Genomic DNA, 14,803 nt, shown 5'->3' on the forward strand with positions numbered 1-14,803 from the left:
AACTTATCCCAGGTCACATGACTAGCAGATGATCCTTAGGATCCAAACCACGGTGGTTCTGACGTAGCTGTGTGTTTAATTGGCGTTTACCTCCTTAATTTATGCTCCGTTAAAAAAAAAAAACCATCAAAGGACAAGTGACAATTGATTTCTTAGGAATTAATCTGCTTTCCTTTGCTTCATTCTGCTAATATAGGCTTGGCCAAGAACTAAATTCTGAAAAAATCACCTTGTGATTGCGATCTAACAAAATGAAATACTCCTCCTAAGTTCACTGAGAAAACAATACACCTCCTTTATAACTAAAAAATGCAGTCTGAGTATAACATTTAAAATGAATTAATATTGTTATGCATTTTTGGGGTGCCTGGGTGGCTCAGTCGGTGAAGCGGCTGACTTCGGCTCAGGTCACGATCTCGCGGTCCGTGAGTTCGAGCCCCGCGTCGGGCTCTGTGCTGACAGCTCAGAGCCCGGAGCCTGTTTCAGATTCTGTGTCTCCCTCTCTCTGACCCTCCCACGTTCATGCTCTGCCTCTCTCTGTCTCAAAAATAAATAAACATTAAAAAAAAAAATTTTTTTTAAATGATAAAAAAAAATATTGTTATGCATTTTTACTTTCAACTTCTTTGAGTGACATAAAATGCCTCGTGTCCCAAGTACGCTGTTAAATGTTACCAACAATTATGTGAAGAGAAATGAACACAGTCAAGGTGGAATTATACTTTAAAAAGTTTAAGTTCTGGCCTGTCACTTAATACAGTTGTGAGTTAATTCTCCAAGTTTCCTATAAAGAGGAGGTAGATTAACCTTAACATAAAACCAACAGGATATTAACAAAATGAGTCTAAATATTAAACGATATGTATGATACATTAGAAACTTCACATGCATCATCTCATTTCACCCTCACCAAAACCCTCTAAAGTAGGATGTTTTGTTCTCATTTTCCAGAAAGGTAGCTCCAGCAACCTTGTCGAAGTAAGGGCACTGGGCCAGTCAGTGGCAGGACCTGAACACCCTAACTTAGAAGGCAGACAAAAGGTCTGGGGCTCTGGCCAGTCCCGAAATCTACCCATACTTGTCACCCCTCAGCATACAGCCCAGTTCTAACGCTGCCTTCGGCCCAGACTCCTCCCAATTGACTTTTGAGGATGGAGTTCTGGACTCTAGTCTCTACATTGGGTTGTGACACCAGGTAAGCCCTTTCTCCGCTCTGACCCCTACCCTGAGTCCCTGCCTCCTGACCCGGTGTGTGGCCCATAGGGGCAGGTGACCCCGTAAAGTGTGTTTATCATGAGCTCAAGAATCATGAATAGGTCCATTTCACACCTGTGGCCCTGACAAATCCAAGTCCCTGGACACCCTGTGAAACAACCCAAAAGGCCACTCTCTCTGGAATAAAGCAAAAAAAAAATCCTCAAAATCCCTTATACCACCTCTAGAAAGAAAATAGAAGGAAAGAGAGGGATGGGGGGAAGGGGGAGGAAAAGAGAAAGAGAGAAGATGCAGGACTGAAAGAATATACAGTCCACAATCCCGAAAAGATTCCTCCAGGAGGAATTTTTCCGACCACGCACCTTAATGGAAATGACTTCACCCTACAAACCACCAATCTGCAGGGCTGAGTGAGCGCTAGGGGCAACCTTTTCAGTGCGAACCCCGAGCCACTGGGGAGGCACTGAGAACACTGCCACAGGGACGTGCCCTCTTTCGCCATCCAGTGCGGCAGGAGGGTGAGGGTGAGAGGGAGCACTCCCATCTATCAGCTGCGTAGCCTGGGCAGGACATTTGATCCTCGTGTGACTCGCTCTCTCCAGCCGTAAGATGGGGATAGCATCACTGTATTTCACGGGCTCACTGTGGCAGTCCCCTGAGTTAATACATGCAAAGGGCTTAGAACGTTGCCCGACACATAGTAAGCGCTACATGACCGTGTTATTTTTGTTAAGGTATACTGGCATGAGTCATGGACTGTGAGACCCCAAAGTGGGGGGGAGGGGGGGGAAGGTCACCAAACTGTAGAGAACCAGAATGATTTAAAAGTATCTCTGTCTTTAGGGGCGCCTGGGTGGCGCAGTCGGTTAAGCGTCCGACTTCAGCCAGGTCACGATCTCACGGTCCGTGAGTTCGAGCCCCGCGTCAGGCTCTGAGCCCCGCGTCAGGCGCTGGGCTGATGGCTCGGAGCCTGGAGCCTGTTTCCGATTCTGTGTCTCCCTCTCTCTCTGCCCCTCCCCCGTTCATGCTCTGTCTCTCTCTGTCCCAAAAATAAATAAAAAACGTTGAAAAAAAAATTTAAAAAAAAAAAAAATAAATAAAAGTATCTCTGTCTTTCTAAAAGTCTCTCTGAAACACTGTGTACTTGGTCTTATCCATGTCCCATAGAAAGTACCATTTAAATTCTGCTAGGGGCACCTGGGCGGCTCAGTCGGTTGAGCGACCGAGTTCGGCTCAGGTCACGATCTCGCGGTCCGTGAGTTCGAGCCCCGCGTCGGGCTCTGTGCTGACGGCTCAGAGCCTGGAGCCTGCTTCGGATTCTGTGTCTCCCTCTCTCTCTACCCCTCCCCCGCTCATGCTCTGTCTCTCTCTGTCTCAGAAATAAACATTAAAAAAAAAATCATAAGTTCTACTAGAAATATCACATGTGATTAGCAACAGAGCTATTTTCTGTTCTCATTAGGGGGATTCTGTGTGTGTGTGTGTGTGTGTGTGTGTGTGTGTGTGTGGGTGAGTGGGTACAATTCCAAATAATAATACATGCCATTTATGAGGCCTTTAGATTTGCTAGGCTAGATAATTTATATACGTTAACTCTAAGTCACAAAGCAATCCTCTTAGGAAGATAAGACTATCTTCATTCTACAGATAGGAAAAGGCAAAGTTCAAGACCACAGAACTAGTAAGTAATGTGGCCCAGATGCTAAACCAGGTCAGCCAGACCCGTCCTTTGTCCTCCAGTCTGGCCTCCACCAAGCCATCTCTTCTGCCCAGGCTCCTTTCATCGGACCCCTTTGTAGTTATTAAGCTGTTGTAACAACCTCTGTCTTGTCTCTCTGTCTCTCTGTCTCTGTCTCTGTCGCTCTTTCTTCTCTCACCCATTTGTAGGTAATGAGGTGTCCACTGACTGGGACCGTGCTCTAACATTTTGTAAAGCTGAAGAAAATTTGCCCCTGGACCATTAGAAAACATTCCTACCGGAGTTGAATTTACATCCAGGGCAGACTCTTCCTCTCCCCTTTTTCCTAAGAATAGCCCACAACACAAATCTGAAGTCAATCCACACCAATTGAGGACAGGCTGTGGGCACCAAAATGACCACAACGTGACCGCAGATGCCTTTGAGAAGTTAGTTAGAATGAGGTCATTCTAGCTAACATGTCCGTGCTGAGCGTCTGCCAGCCTGGGTTTGAAACACTTTACTTGTATCATTTCTTAGGCTCTCCAGATGTATCCTGAGAGCTGACAGCTTTTAGTAATCTGAATTTATAGATGAGGAAGGTGAGAAACCAGGAGTTGAGTGACATACTCAAGGTCACCCTGCAACAACAGGGTGGATGGCACGTTCAGGTTCAGGCTCAGGGTCTTTGGATGCCAATAGATAGAGAGATAGAGAGAGAGATAGGCCCTTTAGCTGAATTTTTCTCTGTACAATCAGGATAAGCAAGAGCGACCCTTATGCTGGCATAAAAATGTGCCAGGCCAATGACAGGAAGAACATAGCAGTATTTTAGTGGAAGGAGCCAGCTCTCCAGGCCCTCGGGGGCAGGGGTAGGGGAGGCAGGCAGGGAGGCAGCTCTACAAGGGGAAGGACGAGCCTGGGCTGGTCGGGCTCCCAGAGAGACGCCACACCTAGTGATAATAATGCGAGTTACGCTCTGTGCAGTATTTCCCGTCATGTATAAAGTAGATTTTTAAAATTATTTTTTAATGTGTATTTATTTTTGAGAGAGAGAGAGAGACAGAGCATGAACAGGGGACAGGCAGAGAGAGAAGGAGGCACAGAATCCAAAGCAGGCTCCAGGCAGAGAGCCCGATCTGGGGCTCAAATTCACTAACTAAGAGATCATGGCCTGAGCTGAAGTTGGCTGCTTAACCAACTGAGCCACCCAGGAGCCCCTGCCTGTCATGTTACACCATATATGGAAATACTCCTGGTCTCCACTGTGCTGTGGGCCACGGAGGGTAGTGACTGTCCAGTTCTACTGAGCAGCAAAGCAGCACACCCTGTCCCTTCTGGGTCACAGAGGTGGGCACCCTAGAGAGCCGGGTCCAGAGCTTCCTTCTCCTGGGAGTTTCAAGATGATAAATCAGGCACCGTGGAGCAAATGCCTCGTTGAGAACTCCCAGAAAAAGCTAGGGAACAGCTTCAGGTCTCTTCATTTCTGGCAGTCAAGCTGGTGAAGGTTTATCCTTTATCTGTAAACATAGGGGTGTAAGGCCAGTACACGGGTTTTTGTTCGTTTGTTTTTTATGTGTTGTTAAATATATGCTTGAAAAAGAAGAAAAAAAGGAGGAAGAAGAGAGGAAGAAAGAGGAGGAGGTGGAGGAGGAAATGACAACAAGCAAACAGTATTTAGTAAGGCAGGACACGTGCATACCCTGTGACTTAGCAATTCTATTCCTGAATGTTTACCCAACAGAAATGGGTACAGATGATCACCAAAGCCTGAAGTCTTAAAAGCAGCGAGCGCTGTTTGTAATAGTCCCCAAACTGGAAATTACCCAATGTACACCAACAGTAGAGAGGACAAAGAAATCGAGAATAGTCATCAAATAGAACATGATCCACCAATGAGAGTAAACAATTGATGACTTCACGCAACCGCATGAGTGAATCTCACAGACACAGCTGAAAAAGAAGTGAGATGCCAAAGTGTGTCAGCTCTATGAGTCTATCTAGACCAAGTTCAAGAACAGGTCAGGCAATCTATGCTGGGAGGCCAGGGTGCTGTTGATCCTTGTTGAGGGAAGTGGGGATGGTTAGAAGAGGGCAGGAAGGGAATTTCTGGGTGCAGGTAAGATTCTGTCATTTGCTCAGGTGACGGGTCAGTTGAAAAAAAGAAAAGAAAAAAGATGTCTGATCCCTTAACTAAAGACCAGAATGCCTGGGCAGGGCCATGGCCCTGTCACTGGCCCCACAGAGAGCAGAGCAAATTTTCATGCCCAGATTTGTAGGCAGGCATGCGAATGAGGAGTACCTCTCCTGTGGGTGACTGCATAATGCCATGACAAGACAAAGTGGGAGAGGGAGACTGTCTGCATGCCACATGCAGGCTTATATAGGTCAGGGATGGGGCAGTGTGGGGACGGCAGAGAGACGGGGAGAGGGCATTTTGTGGGCAACCATAACTCTGGGAGCATGTGGCTTAAAATCGTATCTGCTGTGGAAGGGACCTTGCTGATCGCGGTGTGCAACTGGCTAACCTTCTATTCGGAGATCAGAAGCCACAGTCTACTGAAATAATCAGTCTCTCTGTTGACTATCCAAAGTCCTTGCGTAGTAGCCTCCTCATTGATTGAAGACCTTTCAACTCTTTGGCCTCCAAAAGCAAGCTTGAAGTGACTCACCGTTCCAAAAAACTTGGGCTTGGCTGGTGATAAGAGGGTTTCAAAAATATTAGTAATTGTTAATATCATCTTCTGGAACAAAGCACTTCCCAGTAAAGTGAGTAGGCTTTTCCTGAGTCTTTGACACACCACAGTGGCCTATAGAGTTTCTTATTAATGCTGCAGGCTCCTGGAAGAATAGTGTCACTCATGTTAGCACTGAACAGGGCTGGAGACCGTTGTCTTTGACAGCTTATCTGAGAATCAGCTGGGATGGCCGCAAAGAGGCCTCAACTCAGCATCAGACTCTATGCGGGGGATCCATGACCCTTATCACTCTTTAGCTTCTCTAAGCGTCTAGGGTACCTGCTTCTCTGCACATAAAGAAAGACGATACACGCCTATCGAGAAAGTTCTGAGAAGAGTGCTTTCATATATGATGTAATTTGAATTTGGTGTAGAGGTGGTCGACCTGCTCGTAAAACGAGAAAGATTGGGCACATAACATATTTCCTCTTGATGCTGGAATTGATATGTGACTTGTTAGCCTTGCATTCATAGTTTGGGGTTAAACTTGCATTTAGCACACAATTATGAGCTTAAGGTATCAGGAAGGCTACCGCCCAGAATGAGCTAGGACTTGAAAAGGATACAAAACTCAATATAAGGAAAATACAAAGGGAAATTACAGGAGGGGTTTTGAGTTTTATTTGAGCAAGAAGAACAAGGAAGAAATCTGCCCACTGCCCGGGGCAAGTGAGGTAATGTTGATAGATTTCAGAGAGATCGTAGAATAGCCCAAGTGTGGTGTTCTCTGCAGTGAAGGCTTTTCAGAGGGGGAAAGGCAGGTCAATGGAAGTCCAAGATTTGTGGGTAGTTTTCAGAAGAGGTGAAGCGGATGGCATGTCACCAAGCAGAGGGGGTCAGGTTTCTCTGACTCGGGCAAATGAGGATGGAAACAGAGAGGTTTCTTAACTACCTATCATGATCTTTGAGCAGTCAGAGAGAGCAAGGAAAGTATCCAGAAAAGAAAAAGAAGCACATATAACATACTGATTTGGTCTCAGGAAACTGTGGATCAGCAAGATGATGTTAGTACTAGATAAAATCCTAGGGCGATGTATTAAAAGGATGGTCCGTGATGTAGTGACATGGTGATCCCTGGGAGACGTGCTGCTTTCTGGAGACAGCATCTGGTTCATTAGAACAAGTCCATCTGGACAGTGCTCATTTCCTTAATTGATGGGTTTACGAGAGAAATAGGAACAGTGAATACAGATTTTGGCATGGTTTTGACCAAGGGTCCCATGACATCCTTGCAGACAAAAGGGAAAGATGTGTCCCTATTAATGGATTCGTAGTTGTTTGCAGCGATATAGCTCTACCATGCTGGTTAATGCATCCTGGATGGAGGTCTCTAGTGGAAAGACTCAGCACCGACGCTCCCTCCTGCTCCACAGTTTTACAACTATCTTAAGGGGATTTATATGGTGCCCAGATCACATCTGTGAGTGTTGAAGAAAATCTACATTTGTGGTAGGGATATAAAGACAGAATATAGACTAGTCTGATAGAATTGGAACCCTAAAATGGTTTTAATAGACTGGAGTAAGGGAACCAATTTAATCTATCCAAATCTCAATTTTCTCACCTGTAAAATGGGGTTAGCAATAATCTCTTTCCCACAGGACTGCAGTGAGATTCCATCAAGATAATGGATTAAAACTGAGGAACAAAAAAACCTCAGGTGAGCAACAGACGACAGTAACAGCCTGTCCAGCAGCATTTGTATTTCCAAAGATTGGATGACATTTTAATTAAGTTTGTTGAAATTCAATCTACTTTTTCTAAAACTTGGAATTAAATTTCATATTCAAGTGTTGATCTTGATCAATTTGCACTCTTGTAAATTAAACATTTGTATGCTAAAAGCAGGTTTTAGCATTTTTATGCCTTTTGCAAAGTAAAATTATGGGCAGAAAAAAAAAAGACTATGGATTTAGTGCCATGTTGAGCACACGGTTACACTCAAATACTATTTCCGTTGTTATTACTAATAATACAGTGACAGGCAAGAAGTAAAAACAAAATTTCTGGACTTAGGTCCAAAAATCAACTCCATTTCTATAGAACCAGGAAGGTGTAAGTTAACAGAAACTTACCAGACGAATACATAAGCCTTTGTGTTAACCTTAAACCCAGTCTGAGCCTAGAGTGTATATAACTGTCACTAAAATCCCGTATATGACATAGGTTGTGTCAACAGAACGTTGGTGTCCAGAACCAGGAAAGCAGCTATTTTATCGGCCTGTCGCAGCTCTCCACACCAGAGGTGCTAAGTTCAGGGAAGGAGCACAGTCTTCTCAGCCCCTGATGAAATTAGAATCATTTGGGGAGAATTAAAAACTACCAATGTCTGGGTCCCAATCCAGGACTATTAAATCAAAATTCTGGGGATGGTGTTGAGAACTACCATGTTTAAATTAAATATTGACTTTTAGGAGCTTTTTCCTTACAGCTCCATGTAGGATGGTGATGGGATCTGAAACTCAACTATCTGAAGAATGATTAAAGAAAGATCCAGGGTTTAATTAAGAGAGGTAGACGGGTGCCTTCAAACAACCAAAAGACTGTGATGTGGGAGGGTAAGAATTATTTTTCCTATCTGCAGAGGGCAGAGCTTAGACCATTGTATGAGTTACACAGAAATACATGTTTATTTAAAATAAGAAAATAAAATACATGTTTATTTAAAATTTTAAAAAGCATGTTTATTTAAAATTAAACGTTTTTATTTAAATAAGAAGAACATGTTTATTTAAAAAAAATACATGTTTATTTAAAATATCCCAAACAATTACATTTGCTAGAAAATTAAATGAGTTACTTTGGGAAATGATTAAATTCCTGTGGGTGCTGGCATTCAATATTTTCATAACTGCTTTCCAGGGGTGTTATAGAAGGAGGCTATATACTTAACGGAGTCTATGTTTCTTTCTTTTTTAAAAAAAATATTTTTAATGTTTATTTATTTTTGAGAGAGAGAGAGAGAGAGAGACAGAGCATGAGTGGGGAAGGGGCAGAGAGAGGGAGACAGAATCTGAAGCAGGCTCCATGCTCCGAGCTGTCAGCACAGAGCCCCATGTGGGGCTAGAACACACGAACCGTGAGATCGTGACCTGAGCCGAAGTCAGATGCTTAACCTACTGAGCCACCCAGGCGACCCAAGGAGTCTATGTTTCAATCAATTAATGAATTTATAATTGTCTTTAAAATCAGTATCCTTTTAGATGATGAAACTGATCGAATTCACTAAGTAGTCAGGGGTCAGACACTGACACAAGTCAGGGGTCACTTGGTGACTTGTCACCCCCTTGAACTCTTCTGGCCCCAGACTCCACCCTCCATCAAGGACTCCAGTGATAAGAGCACTGTAAGACTGGACAGGGGTTTGTGGGAAATGACCCGTTACCCTCCAATCATAGCGCATCTATGAGAGACTTAATCGAGCCAGAGATTCAGATAACAATGCGAGTGAAATCCGGAATCCTGGCCTCTTTGGTAATTTTCTACTGCTCTTTCCTACTATTCTAATCTCTGAGGCAGATTGAATCCTGATAAAGGTACTTCATAGTAAAAGTCTTCACCATAGTACAAAAGATTTTTCATCTTCAGCCAATGACCCATTTATTTGTGAACAGTCAATACAACTGAATTCCAGTAAAATCAAGGATTTGGATAGTCCCTTGACGGTTATGACAACAGAGGATTAAATTTGTACGTCAGAGCTGACGGTCCTGGAATACCATCTGTTTAGTCCCCTCCTTGCTGTTCCTATTTTTAATGCGCTGTTCTTTCTGAATATGAATCACATTTCTGTGCCAATAAGTCTGCATTGCTGTAGGTAAATGATTATTAGTTCATCAAAAGGGATGAAAAGCACCTTGGCAAAGAAGAGAGGTTTATTTCATCCAGGTTATTCATTAGTGATCAGAGAACAAGAGCTATCATATTAATTCTGTGAAATTCCAACCCATCTCTTTGTTTCGCCGCCAAAGATTACCAGGGAGAAAGTCCTTTCCTTTTAACCTTGGATCTCAGTCTCAAGACAATTTGTTTTTAAAAAAGGCTTTTTGGTCTTTAATTGACCCAGTAAATGGGGAAACTGTTTTAACCTGATTACTTCACATCTTTGTTTATGTGTGTGTTTTATTTCATCCATCATGACTTTCCAAATGATCGTCTGGTTTGACCAATGTAGTATACCATCAAAGGGTAGCAAGACATATCTTCATGGCTGAATTCAGTTAGATTGTCTTGAATCCACAACCAAAATGGGTCAAAGTAGAATTCTTAGACTTAGAACATTTCAGATGTTTAAAAAATATTTGTTGAAGGGGCACCTGGGTGGCTCAGTCGGTTAAGCATCCGACTTCAGCTCAGGTCATGATCTCACAGTTAGTGGGTTCGAGCCCCGCATCGGGCTCTGCGCTGACAGCTCAGAGCCTGGAGCCTGCTTCGGATTCTGTGTCTCCCTTTCTCGCTGCCCCCCCCCCCCACTGGCACTCTGTCTCTGTCTCTTGAAAATAAATAAATGTTAAAAAAAATAAAATAAATATCTGTTGAATTAGTGAGTAATCCCCATGATATTAACAACAACTAAAAAATTATTTTTATGCCACCATTGATTCATGTGATTCACTTTATGCTAGAGGAATTCTATAGCTTTGTGGCACGTGCTGTTAGTTCCTTTCCCACTATCCCTTCTGTCACTTCTCAGTCGCTACCAGGACCCCAGCTTTGTTGAGGGCAGCAGTGTGCTCAGGAATATACACTGGGCACTAGTAGGAAGCATTGATACAGTCCTAAGCCAACGAGAAGAAAGCCTGACCTGCTGGATGTATTTGAGAAAGCGTTTCGCTTTCTTACGGAGTGCTTTTAGAAGAAATAGGTCAACTTAAAGCATGATGTCAATGTTAGAAAAAAAGTTTTGAATTTTGTTTTTGTGTTCCAGGATATTTTACAGTTGAAACACGCAAACAGGTTGTTTAGCTGATGACGCTCTCTGTCCGTCAGATGGAGATCAGCAGCTGTGCAAATTCCATGCTGCTTTCAGGGCTGAGCTGGAGCTCAGAGATGTAAACAGTGTGAGCTGGTCACACCACGTGCAAAGGCCCGCCCAGTCCCCTACCGGTCTTCCAGAGAAGTTCCAGGCTTCCCAGAGCCCAGGAGAGAGCAATCACATCAGGGCTTCCGGGCCCATCAGAGTCCAGGGGCCTCCTGAACAGCTACTAACCTGGCTCTCAAAGGCAGAATGCTCCCTTCGAAAACAAAAAGGACCCCAGCTTTGTTAGAAGACTGATGGATGAAAGGTAAGAAAAGAATGAGCCCAGGTTCTGGGAAGTGTTCAAAACAATGTGGTTACCTGCTTTATTCTGGGCAAATCCAAATAGACCAAGCCTGTCCTCAGCCCTCCATCCTTCGGGGCTCTCTCATGTCCAAGTTAACATTTGCACTACTGCCCTCTGTTGGATAGAAACGGAACTTCACTCTGGTATCTTGTTTTTCTTGTAAGCCAACTTAAGTAGGTCAGAAAGATTTGAGCTGAGCTCTAAGCCCAGTCAGCTCCCAACCACTTATTCAAAGCCAAAATTCTCAAGAAGCACATTCCCCACCCCCCCAAACGGCAATTGGGAGCATCGATGGCTCCTGTGATTCTAAAACCAGTGCACCCTACTTTACAAAGTGGATGGTTATCAAAGGCTCTAAGGCAGTGATTTCTAAACTTTATTTTTCACTAGCTAAGCATATTATTCAGGCAAACTCTTGGATAAGCTGCTTAGTGTAAAGCCAGGGCTCAATCAGCCCCACAGCAGCCCCTGCAATGCCTCCACAGAACCAAAGCACTCAGCAGAGGCCAGTTTGAAAAAAATCCAGGGGCGTCTGTGTGGCTCAGGTGCTTAGTTAAGCAGCCAACTTTTGATTTTGGCTCCGGTCATGATCTCAGGTCATGAGATCAAGCCCCAGGGTGGAATCTGTGGTGGGCAAGGAGCCTGCTTGAGATTCTCTTTTCTCTCCCTCTCCCCCTGCCTTTCGCCAATGCATGTGCTCACTCTCTCTCAAAAAACAAACAAAAAAACAAAAAACAAACAAAAAACAAAAAACAAAAACAAAAACAAAAAACCACTCTGAGAGATCTCATATTTGGAGAAAACCTAGAAGGAAGAATGCTTTGCAAATCACTTTCTCTGTTTAAAACTGCTTTTTAATGAATTGATTTCCAAAACATAAAGTACTTCCCCCGCTCCAAAAAAATTTAAAGTATCGATTCTCATACTTCCTCGACAAAAATTCTGTCAAGTCTCTGAAGCTTAGTGAGCCAAAGTATGTCTGTAGGTAACTTTATGGTTATCAAAAGAAACGGGAACAATCTGGAATGTGCAGAAGTTAGAGGGCTATATTCTTGTTCATACAAGATGGTCTCTGGGGCTGTCTTCTAACATACCCACAAGCTGCTTGTTTGTGACTAATTTGATGCTATAGGGAGGCCCTTAGCTGCGATGCAGGATTAAAAATTCATTTTCTTGTTTCCTAATAACAGATCTATCTCCTGGGCTAGACTCACTACGGGCAAGGACTGAAATTTTAAGAAGCTAAAAAGAACTAACATGCAGTGAGAAATATGAATGCTCCCATGGAACACTCTCTACTATGGCTACATCTACATCTACTACATCTACGGGATGTCTTAGCTCATCAGCCCAAGACCAACAGGAACAGATCTGACATCTAAAAAAAAAAAAAAATCACATTTCTCACAATGTAAAAGCATTGTAATGTGAGACGCTGAACTCCAGAGGAACTATGAAACATCTCAGCCATTGGAGGCAGAGCTGAGTTATTACAGGATATGAGAAAAAGTGGAATTACGGTGCACATTAAGTTCAGGGCTGTGAGGAAAGGCTCACCATCGAGTTTGGACTATGATGTGGAACGGCAACACTGTTTCTCTGGACACAACAAAGTTCAGATAGATGTGGAATATTGTGCCCAGACACCCCTCACATTTGGGTTGGAAATCGAGGCAGCTTCGCTGTATCAAAACGACTGAGATCCCCTAGGCAAAATGGACTGTTTCCTCCTTACTGATTAATTCCAACCACAATATTTCTGATACCTATGCTATTAGAGAAGAATGCTTCTCAGTGAAAAAGAAGCAGTGGTCACTCCAACAAGAAGGTTGCATGACACTTTATAGCTGCGGCATGTCCTTGGGAGGAATGTTGTTTCCCATAAACTTTGCAGCTGGCTCTCTCATGTCTGTTAGCCCAACTTGATGAATGGCTGGCCATATGTTTACTTTCTCAGTCCAAGCTAATTTGTACTTTCTCAGCAGGATAGCGGATGACTGACGATCTGAGTTAGCTGGGCAAGCACAGAAATAGACAACGAGAGCAAGATAGCTGGTGATTCCCATGTTTGAGAGCATCAGGCCAGGATAGGTCCCCTCGAGTTGGCCTTCGACCCTTACTCTTTTCCTTTCCTTCCATTGCTCCTAGGCCCTTCCTTATCTTTCCCCGGGGAGAAGGTGAAGGAATGCAAAGCTTTCATGTGACACGTTCTTCCTTTAGATGTGCTAATATTTTCAGTCAAACTTTTCTTCTTTCTGTTATGGTCCATACTGTCTTGTCTTCATAGTTTAATTCTGAGGGGGGAATGGGGGGGTCATAGCTAGTTTCTGAATTATTGGGGGAGACACCTCACAGGTTGCCCTTGATGGGGTTCCGAACATGCTATCCCCCAAATATGGCACCTTGCCACACTGAATATCTTAGGCTGAAGGAATTTGAGAAAACAGCAGAAGCAGGAAGGTCACTCTGACCTCTCTCTACCCACCTTGTTCCTCTGAAAGCAGGAAATAAATCTCCTATGTGCAAGCTCCCACCACCAGGAGGAAGGGAGACATCCTTATCACCAAACACAGGGAATTGGGCTGAGAAAGCTGTATAAACAAACCTTGTTATTTCTTCTTCATTTTACGATCCCTAGCCCAAACCTCTTTGTCTTCTGGATCCTTCACAAATTTATTATTTCTTTGTCTATACAATATGAAAATTTCCTGCGCTGGTCACTTCTTCGGGTTTTCATCCTCTTGCGAAGGCTTCTATATACCTGCACAAATTCAGTAAAATCTGTATGTTTTTCTCTTGTTAATCTTTGTCGATTTAATTTTCATGCCCAGCCAGGGACCGTAAAAGGGTCGAGGGAAACTTTTATCTCGCCTACATCGTAAAATATACCTGAGAAATACACTTGAGAAACTATATTTGTTTAATGTGAGTGAAATGGACCAAATAATCTTTGGTAAAAGGATTATAATTTTGGTTGAAGTTGTAATTTGACCTCAGGCAAACCAAAATAAAATACTGAAAAAAACTTCTAAATGAAACTGAATATCCCATATTTATTGAGAAATATGGTAGCTTGTTTACTGTGGCTTAACTCTTTGCCAAACTAATTGGGGAAGAAAAGTGATTTTCAGCCCTGAGCCTTTTTTATTTTTAAAGGAAATGCTTATATGTACATATGTCCCTTTTAAAAAATGTATGAGAAAGTTAATAAATGACTCTTAATTAGCTTTTAAATCAAAGGTTTTCTTGATGGGACTTCTACATAATTTTCTGAATTTTCCAAATGAGGTGGATCTGAAATCCCCAGGGCAATTTCTGCCCATGGAAAAGTTGGATAAGCCTGGACTTCCCGAGTGATGTCACAGTGAGACTTGAGCTTTGATAATCAGCAATTTCAAGACCACGCCAACATTTCAAGAGACTGTCCAAGAAAACAAATATGAGATTTCTGTTTGAGGTTCAGTTGAAATAATAGAGTGTTGTTTCCATTAAGTGCCTATAATTGCATATTCAAAACTCTTAAAATATCTTGCTATGCAATATCGAAATATCTTGAAGAGCACTCTTAAAAGACTGTCTAGTGGGGTGTCCAGACTACAACAATTTTATGAGATGAAAACAAGTTGTAGAACAGTAGGGACAGCAATCCCAGTTTGGCTGGGGAAAAAAATAGGAAAGGAAAGAAAAAGAAAAAAAAAAAAAAAAAAAGAATGACCTGTGAGTGCTTGTGTGTGTGAAAAAAAAAAAAAAAAAAAGTCAAAAATACCTGGGTATCTGGAAGGAAACCCAGAAAACTGTTAAATGTAGTTCCCTCCTGGAATATAGAGAGAAGGCAAGGGATTTTCATT

At 43.0% G+C, this 14,803-nt stretch overlaps 1 long non-coding RNA gene across 1 annotated transcript; it reads left to right on the top strand.

Moving 5' to 3' along the window:
• The first annotated feature begins 5,189 nt into the window (after positions 1-5,189).
• LOC132667688 (uncharacterized) lies at positions 5,190-13,947 on the top strand. Its single transcript, XR_009605308.3, has 5 exons — positions 5,190-5,662; positions 7,233-7,291; positions 8,063-8,189; positions 10,559-10,916; positions 12,146-13,947. It is a non-coding gene; the product is annotated as an uncharacterized LOC132667688 (long non-coding RNA).
• The last annotated feature ends 856 nt before the right edge of the window (positions 13,948-14,803 follow it).

This window comes from Panthera onca, chromosome B2 (assembly GCF_046562875.1).
Source record: "Panthera onca isolate mPanOnc1 chromosome B2, mPanOnc1 haplotype 2, whole genome shotgun sequence".
NCBI classification, from domain to species: Eukaryota; Metazoa; Chordata; class Mammalia; order Carnivora; family Felidae; genus Panthera; species Panthera onca.